The sequence below is a fragment of the Pseudonaja textilis genome, chromosome 3, assembly GCF_049901715.1.
Source record: "Pseudonaja textilis isolate UNSWEBS1 chromosome 3, rPseTex1.2, whole genome shotgun sequence".
Taxonomy (NCBI): Eukaryota; Metazoa; Chordata; class Lepidosauria; order Squamata; family Elapidae; genus Pseudonaja; species Pseudonaja textilis.
Genome location: NC_141992.1, coordinates 73,405,488 through 73,415,350, shown reverse-complemented (window position 1 = coordinate 73,415,350; position 9,863 = coordinate 73,405,488). Strand labels below are relative to the sequence as shown.

Sequence of the window (9,863 nt, the reverse complement as noted above, 5' to 3'; positions counted from 1 at the left end):
TTCAGGAGAGGTTTGCCTGGCTTCTTAAATTATAGTTTCCCATAAAGTCTGAATTTAACTAATTATAGATTAACTACAGTTATTACAAACCAGAATATGATCTGTGTTTTGGTATAGTGGTTAACAACATGGTGGACATGGTGAATTCAAATCTCACTTTAGGCATAAAGTTGACTGGGTGACTTTGGCCAGTGAATCTCCTTGAAACCAATGCACCCTACAGTATTGTTGTTGTGGGGAAAACAGGAGGAGGACGGAGTATTAGGTATGTTTGCTGTCTTGAATTACTTTTAAGCAATAAAGTGGGATAACAATCTAATAAAATAAATAAATAAAATTATTTGAATCATTTTATTTATACAATAAAATCAAAGAAAGCATTACGGGCATGATTGTGTAAAGTCACTTCCCCTGGACTCCAATATGCATTGTATGATTCATATAGCATGAACAATGATAAAATTGGCTTAACCTCAAAAAAAAGAAAAGATGAGGTCACTTTGAGGAGGTGGGGGACATACTGAGGAAGAGATTCTTCCAATGGGAAGTTGGTATCCTGCCACCAATTATAAACAAACATGCATTCCTCATACAAAACCACATTTACAGTAATTTCCATAGTGCCACAGCTGAACCCAATGCAAATACGCATTAGAGCCCAGACAGAGAGCATACTATGAGCAGTGAAAATATGAAATGTCCTTTATGCATCTTGCTTGTGAGATTGGATATTTCATTCAGTTGCTGCATCTACAGCCATTAGACAATATCTTCTCTTTGACTTTGCTTAATCTTCAAATGACACTTGGCCTAAATACCATTGTCATAACTTTGGGCAATAAAATCCATCCATCCATCCACTAATTAATTTTGGTTATGCTCTTGTATGTATTCTGCACCTGAATTTATTGACAATGTCATCTGGGAACTTGTTCTTCTTGCCTTCATCCCCCATAAATAGAAGTGTCAAAAAGAAGTGTGGGTTTTAAAGGCATAGGGGCTAAGAAAATAATGATATAACTTGGAGAAAATAATTCTGGAACATATTTGTAGCAATGGGTTGTTGAAACTTGGTTTTCTGAATATCTGAAATCAAATGCAAGATTGCTTGCACTTAATTAATGTGGCACGGTTATTTATTTTCAGCCTTTATACTAATAATCATTGGTTGTTAGAAAACCTTGGGAGGTGATAATAGAAAAAAGTCTTCTCAGTGATGATACTATAGTTGGCTTCAGATTTTCTCAGAGCAAGAGACTTCCCCCTCTTTTTATTTATGTATTTACTTATTATTATTTATTAGGATAGATAAATACTCTTTTATTTAAACAGGGTTTTTAATCTCATCTTGGAAAACTCTCCTTTGATGATCTTTGTAGACTTTGTCTGTCCCCCATTTAAAAATAAACAAAACAGACTGAATAATTGGGTGAAATCTGGCAACATGGCTACCTCTTTCCTTCCTCTGAATTACAGGAATAAAATTTATATATCCTAGCTCCAGTTCTGTTAATTTCTCTTCACTGTGAAAAGTATCCAGTTTTCCCTATTTTATTGTGTATTTTGGAAGTAACTCAGAGGCATTTAAGATAATTCAAATACCTGAAGTATTTTCTAGGCTTTTATTTCAACTTTTTTTTATTTGTTCTTTCTTAAGAAGTTACTGAAAATAGTTCTTAAGAAGTTCCTTTCTCCTGTCCTTTGAAACTTTCAGAAAATATTTCAAAGACTCAAACAGTATACGATTCAGGAAGAAGAGAAAATCAGCTATGCCGATAAATGAACACAAATAGATGTCATCCAGACATTCAGATGTTCCTATAAAGAGTTTTCTCAGACTGTGAGTAGTGAGCCAATCTAATGCTAAAATATGTTCTCTCTAGGCCGGGTTATTGGATTTAAAATGGTAAAGGCAATTCATACATACAAATGCAAAATAATACACATTGGAAGGAAGAGTATGATCTAGCTGTGGAAGATTCTGATCTAGCAATGACTTACCAGAAAAGGGATTTTAAATTCATGGTGAAGTATTCAATGAAAATTCAAATCAAGTTAAGCAATAGCGATAACTCTTAGACTAATATACTACCCTATAGTGGTTTACAGCACTCTCTGGGCAGTTTATAATGTCAGCATACTGCCCCGAACAATCTGGCTCCTCATTTTACTGACCTTGGAAGGATGGAAGGCTGAGCTGTATCAGGATTGAACTCCAGGATGTGGACAGAGTTTGCTTGCAGTGCTGCATTTTAACCACCGCATTACCAGGGAATTATTTGAAAAATGTATGTTTTTGAAAAAAAGGAAGATGGAATGGCCTTGAAGGACAGGAGGAACAGCTGCTATGAAGGCAATGGACACAGAAAATATGAGAAAACATCTTAGACAAGCTTCTCCTAGTTCATACAAAGATAAACTGAGGCAGGGGGAAGCACATTCAGTCTTGTAAGATTTTGTTAACTGTTTAATTAAATTAGCATAAATTAGCATTGGTATCTTGGTCTGTTCTGCTTTATTGGACTGACATATTCATGCTAAGAATAGTTAGAAAATGAATTAAAAATAAAACCACCAATTTATTAATGTGCTAATGCCAGTATAAATCTGTGATATGACTGCGCTTAGAATATTCTCTACTGCTTTGGTCACCACAACTAAAAAAGCTTATTACAGATGAAGAAAAGGGCAATCCAAATGTTTGGGAATTAGAACAGTTCCTCTCTCCAAATGATGATAAGGATTTTAGTCTTGGAAAAAGGAAAAGGAAGGAAAGGCACAATTGTGTATATAGAATCATGCCCAGTGTAGAAAAAGTAGATAGAGATAAGCAGTCTCAGGATATGAAAATTGGGATACTTTTAAGCCAAAATGAGAAAATTCAAAGAATGGAGGCTAGAAGGACTGTCTTATCTATTAACTTGGATAGAAACACATACTTCCAGAAAAAAAAAATCCAAAGTGTTATACTTTAAATAGCTTGCTGGGGTGGAGTTCTTGAATAAGTTTAGTTTCTCCATATCTTTCTTCTGGGTGCATATAATTTAACCCTATGGATCACAGCATGTGGATTATATAGGCCATTAGCTTGTCCCAACATGTTCTGGACCAAGAATAGCAAACCCAATTATATTTTATTGATGTATTAAATTATCCTTCTTGCCAAGCTGAAAGGAAACAATGTCAAGAAAAGCACTGTCTTCTGTAAAGCTTGAGGAAAATTTTCTTTGAGGTAACTCCATTCTGTGGACTTTCCAAGCAATCATTTCACTTTGAATTATAAAAATGCATTTGTTTCTTATTTATTTTATTCCATCCACATGTCTTCCCTCAAAATTGTGCTTATTTGATCACTCCAGTTATGTGCTATCACTGTATCAAAATTTTCTGTACAGCCCTAACTTTTCTGGCTGTTCAACAGCCTTCTCCACCATAGGGAATCTTCAGATTCTTGGATAAACATTGGCCAGTGTTAAAATAACAAAAGCAGCATTCCTATTCAAAATATCCCTGCGTTCCTCAGAAACTTGGAAATCTTCCAACTGAAAGATATACACTGTTATCAAAGATATCTATCTATATCTATATGTGTGTATTTAGGGTACTACATGTGTGTACATGTAGTAGCTCAAGTACATACATCGAGAAACTTTCTAATTTGATTTGAAAGTTTAGTATAGTTTGCATTTGTATGTATAGTCAAGCCCTTAAATACAATTCAAAATGGCATAGGGTTATTAAGGATGGTCATCCAATGGAAATTTGATTGTTTGCCAGATCCATTTTACTATCAAATTAATTAGATGGATAGAATATATATTGAAAGACATATATATTGAAATAAAACAGATGCCGGGAACTCACAATCCCAAGTCATTTATGGTCCTTGAATCCCTGAGCTGCTTTTTACTATGTTGCTAACTTTTAGCAATGAGTTTGTTGAAGTTGGTGATATACTGAACTGCCTTTTTAAGATGGGAAACACAAATATTGATCTTGATGTTACAAAAAAGCAGTTCTTTTCAATCCCCATTGAAAAAACTTGGAAGAAAAATAATGAGTCCTTTCAATATTTCCTGGGGCAGGCTCCGGCAGAGTGTACAATGGGCCGTGTAATATGAGTCAAAGAAAAGGTGCAGGTTCTGTTTTCAGGGCCCATGTGAAACACAGAAAGGGTGCAGCAAAGCTGAGGGCTATTGATTTTGCTGAAAGACATGGCTACATCAAGGGCATTGTAAAGGACATCATTCATGATCCTGGCCAAGGAGCTCCTCTTGCCAAAGTTGTTTTCCGTGATCCATATAGGTTTAAAAAATGAACAGAACTGTTCATTGCAGCTGAAGGGATTCATACAGGGCAGTTCGTTTATTGTGGCAAGAAAGCTCAGCTCAACATTGGCAATGTCCTGCCTGTTGGAACAATGCCAGAAGAGCATTGTCTGCTGTCTTGAAGAGATCGTGGAAAACTAGCTCGGGCTTCTGGAAACTATGCCACTGTTATTTTCCACAATCCTGAAACAAAGAAGACCAGGGTGAAGCTGCCTTCTGGATCTAAGAAGGTGATCTCTTCTGCAAATCGAGCAGTTGTTGGTATTGTTGCTGGTGGTGGTCGTATTGAATATATAAATAATGGAGCTATGTCCTCTTTCCATCATTGCCTTGTCAGATGTGACACTGAGCAGTCAACACAGGTAATCCTCTACTTACTATCACAATTGGACCAGAATTTCTGTTACTAAGCATGCTGGTTGTTGAGTGAATCATGTCCAATTTGATGATCTTTTTTTGTTAAGGTTGTTAAGCAGTTGCTAAATGATTCACATGGTTGTTAAGTGAATCCAGTTTCTCCCATTGATTCCACCTGTCACTGGCTGGGAAGGTCTCAAATAGTGATCACATGACCCTGGGACCCTGCAACCATCACAAATACATGCCAGTTGCCAAATGCCTGAATTTGGATCATGTGTCTTAGGGATGCTGCAATGGTCATAAGTGTGAGGTCCTGTTGTATGTCAGTTTTTTTCAATGCGGTTGAAACGTTAAAAATAGTCACTAAACAAATTGCAATTTGAGGGCTACTTTTATATCTCTCATGGCTTTGAAGACATTAATGCCCTAAATAGAACTGCTTCTTATCTAGTTCCAGAGCTTTCTTTCTGTTCCCAGTGGTTCCTGACTCTCTTTCTCTCTCTCTATATATATATTTTTCTATAGCTATGAACTTGCACTGAAGAAATACAAAATTGGTCAGGACTCACTTGGTAGCGATTATTGTCCCATGGTAGCTGGATTATCAGGACCTGCTGTTCTGGGGTCTGCATAAATGAAAAAAGCATATAAAAAGAAAATTTCTTGATGTCTTGCAGGGTCAACAACAAAGTATTTGCTGTTAGTGAAGCATTCACAGCAGTCCTTGTACCATACATTCCCTTTCCGTAGGCTTTTGTATAGCCAAATAGCAAATATATATAGCGGCATTAACCTTGAGCTATTTCCCCCTTTCTATCTAATAAAAAACCTTTAGCTCCTGATTACTTTTATTCTCATCTATATCGATGAGATATCATTAAGTATTTTATGAACACCAAGGTCACTATTTTTTTATTATTATTATTAAATAGTGGAGAACTGCGGAGATCTTTAGCTTAAAAAAAAATCTATTGAATTTTCAAGAGTTTCTTTTTATTTTCCTCTTCTCTTGCACAGCACTGTACTTATGACTGCATCCACGATCTATCTGAACTGATGAACTAAAAACACTTTTTACATTTAGAACTTGGTAAAAAATAATCTAGACAATATCTCTTGGGAAAAGATGATGAGGTGTGTGAGGGCAAGCTGGTAGCACAGTGTCCTATTATAAGCCATTCATTATTCTATTTCCATGTTTAAGATACTGCAGTAAAAGTGCATTACCTTAATAATCAATAACTCAGCAGGGGGTTTTAATGGGTAGAACTCAGTTGGAACTGAATTCCATTTGAAGAGGCAGAAGACCATAGAAAGGCCTAGGGGCTATAATTAGAGTACTGTAAAACTAGAAGGTAAGGGTGGCAGAATGCATTAGCAATAAAATGCTAACTTGCAAGTAATGATTTCAGAATGTTGACATGAATGTCATTTATATGCGAACAAGTAAAATGTTACGTTAAGGGACAAATGTACATTTAGAATATCCAAAGTTTAATGATAGAATGAAGGTTGGAGAGGCAAGAAGAAAACAAACACGTAAACACTGCCGGCTACCTATTTTCTCCTCTCTTTTTTTCCCCCATTCATCTACTGCTCCCTCCCTTTCTTCCTTCATTCTTTTTCTCTCTACCATCTGCTGTTAAAAACATACATTACAGAATTTAAACTGCAGGAAATTGATACACACGCACACACAAAAATCTCTCATGCAAAGCAACAGTGCATCTGTCTTGACATTGTTTCTGTTCATGGTTAGCTAGCTTTACATTTTTTGATCAGTGATTGGCACTGTGACTGGTAAACCAGTGTCTTCTGAGCTTCAGTGGACCATCTGGAGATCCTCCTTTATTGATTTTTCTGCTTGTACATTCTGGTTATTCTGTCAAGTGACAGTTTGGTATTCAAGATGATTGTTAGTAAACAGAAAGGACCAGCTACCATCATTCTTCATAAAACAACTGAAAGATTCAGATTTTGCCAGAGAGCCATAATATCTTTTAGGAAATGGAAGCAAAGCAATTTTGATAGATGCAGTTCAATTTTGAGGAACTTTTTAACTTGATTTTCTTTTCATGGCCCCAGAGCCCCTATAGTGGTTGGGGTCAAAATTAATATTAAGGATTGTGTGTGTGTGTGCTAAGGGTGGAATAATACGGGTGTCTCCATTCCTTTCTCTGCTTGCACATGTTAGGCCAGGATATAGTGTGATTCCCATATTTTCTTTCCCAGGAATGTATAGTTGAATTATTGCTTCTAGCAATTGCTTTTCAATTTTTTAAAAAACAAATATGAAAATACCCTTGTATGTTTTGGAGAAGAAAAATAAGAGCCTATTGTCTGTTTCTCTTCTGTGTTTTTAATGATGAACAATCTCAAATTAAAATCCTTTCTCACCAATAGGAAAGAGACCGTGAACTATCACACTTCATCAAAAGAAAATGGAAAAAAGGACAATCTTTGGCATGGAAAAAATCAACAGGAGCAGACGAGAGTTTTCTGCTTAATTGCCTATGTGTAGATGTTTCATTTGAAAGCAGAGCACTTGGTGGAATACCTGCAATACAAACTTCTTCTGATAAAGTCTATTAATTAGAGCTCTTGAATTATTAACCATTTCTAGTCTAGACTACCTTAACGAAGGTCTGACATATATATGCAGAAACAACATTATGCTCCTTTGATGAGATAGTACTGTATTTACTGGACTATAGAGCGCATCAGAATATAAGCCGCACCCACTAAATTTTAAAAGAAAAAAATATTTTTACATATATTAGCTGCACCAGACTATAAGCCGCACATATATACGTTGTGAAATGAGATATTTACACAGAAAGAGAAGAATGCTCTTCGCATGCGGCCAGATGTCTCCAATGTCTCACCATTGATTCATTAACACCAAGCTTATGTGCAGCAGCTATATTTCCTTCCTGGATAGACAGATCAATCGCTTTCAACTTAAAAGCTGCATCATATGCTTTTCTTCATGTACTTTCCATGATGAGGGTGTGAAAAATAGTTTGCGTTCATGCGTGTCGTGCTACTTGCGTCGTCGAGTGTGCCAAAAACTACTGGTAGCATCTTCTTCTTTGCATTGGCCTCTTGCGTCTGTCACGTTTTTGTGCCCCCGATGGCAGTTAGCAAAGAAAAATCTATAGATAAGCTGCATTGTTGTACAAGCCGAAGGGATCAAAGCGTGGGAAAAAAGTAGCAGCTTATAGTCTGGTAAATACAGTAATCAAATGCAAATAATCTCATTATAAATAGGCATTCATATTTCCCAAATCTTTTGATGCCGTTCTTGATGCATAAAGTTAATACACGTATTTTTTTTAAAAAAAATCACTTTTTTGGCATGGCAGAATAGTTGATATTGAGCATTTGGGGGGCAGGGATCCTTTGTTAAGAGTGAATGTTCATGTACACCTATTTATTTTAAAAAAGAAAATAAATATGTCAATTATTGTGATGCATCATAAAGGGACAATGATGGGCAAAGTAAACATGAGATGAATCAGAGAAAGGATGATTTTTTCCCATCTCTAACTGAATTGAGAGCATTGTTCTGCCCCTGTTCCCTGTCATCTCTATTTTGTCATTAAAAAAACAACAACTCAAAGATACAGAAGTTGGCTTTTCTTACATTTAAAAGTGTACAGTTTGGTTCAAAGTTTAGTAAAAGATAAATAAAAGTATGAGCCAAAGGAGTTGAGTTGATGATTCAGTAGATGGCACTCTTCCTTCTCAAGTTCAGAATTAAGAGTCTTGCTGTAGCAGAATGTCTTTCAAGAAACTCAGTGTTTTCAGCTGATATTCATTAGTGCAAATCCCTCCTTGAGGTGCTTAAGAGCACCCCTTCAACAGATTCTCACTCTCCTTACAAGAAATGTGTAAAGCATAATGGAAACTTCACCAAGAAGGGTCTGAACTATCAGTTAGCACAGATGGAATGAAGGCCAACATGCTAAACAGAAGAAGTTATAAATAATGGGTAATTTTAGTTGACTAGGCCAACATATACCCATTTACACATTCTGCTGGCCACACAGAAGTTAGGTCAGGGACACTGAAAAACACCTCTTTTAAACTTCTTTTTTTATATAAAAAACACCTTCTTCTAGAAGAAAGATAGTTGGAAGGAATCTCTGAAGGAGTTAGAATCGGGTAGTGCTTTAAAAGGAAATGGAATGAATGGGTAGGACAGCAGGGCCTATAGGTTGGGTCAAAAGTGGTGATTGGCATACAATCAAAAAAACCTTATCTCTTTTGCTCACATAAAAGGGCCAGAGTTTCAATTGGTTGCTGTGATTTCAAATTTAGAGCTTTTTGACCCATTCTGGGAACATCACCAGGAAAGAGTTAAAAATAAAGAAACTTTTGTTATATTGGCTTTACAGGGAATTGGCTATCAATAGGAACTTGTGGGAAAGAGGAATGTTGATAAAATTTTGTTTCACTTTCCCTTTCTCTCCATTTTACCTTTTTTCATTAATATATTTCATATAATTTGATAAGATTTTGGTTGTATCCCTGATTCTTTAACAAGCCCACATTTGTTTCTCAATGCCATTGCTTACCAGTTGCTGATTGATTAAATACACTAAGATAAATCTCCAAAACCAATTTATCTTCCTCCAAAAAGCCAAGTGAGATTGTTACCCAATTAAATGTAATAGGTTTGTTCCACACTCTCCTCCAAACCTTTGAATAGCTTTGTTGAAATATTTTAAAGGTGCATTTTCTTCCTTCCGAGGAATATATTTTGGCCAGGGCTAAGGCAAACTTGTTATTTTCATCTCAAGCAGAAAATTAGAAAAAGTGTGAAATCTAAAAAAAAAAAAAAGCTCTCTTGATCCCTCAATCAAATCTTACCAAAAGACCATGTGTTAGGATAGAGAGAAAAAGATGGAGAAATGAAAACAAGCGTTGTAATATTCATTATGCTCATGCATAAATGCCATATCATTCTACTATCATTGTGGAATTATAGAATTACACAAACAGAATTGGAAGGGACCTTGGAAGTCTTTTAGTCCACCCCCCTGCTCAAACAGGATATCCTATATCCATGATGGTGAACCTATGGCACGCGTGCTGGAAATGGCACACAGAACCATTTCTACCAGCACACAAGCTGTCACCCAGAACAGATCCACTGTGCATGCGCATGCA

The 9,863-nt window shown here is 36.1% G+C and overlaps 1 pseudogene; it reads left to right on the top strand.

The window, feature by feature from the left end:
* Positions 1–4,077: 4,077 nt before the first annotated feature.
* Positions 4,078–8,644, top strand: LOC148126162 (large ribosomal subunit protein uL2 pseudogene; annotated as a pseudogene).
* The last annotated feature ends 1,219 nt before the right edge of the window (positions 8,645–9,863 follow it).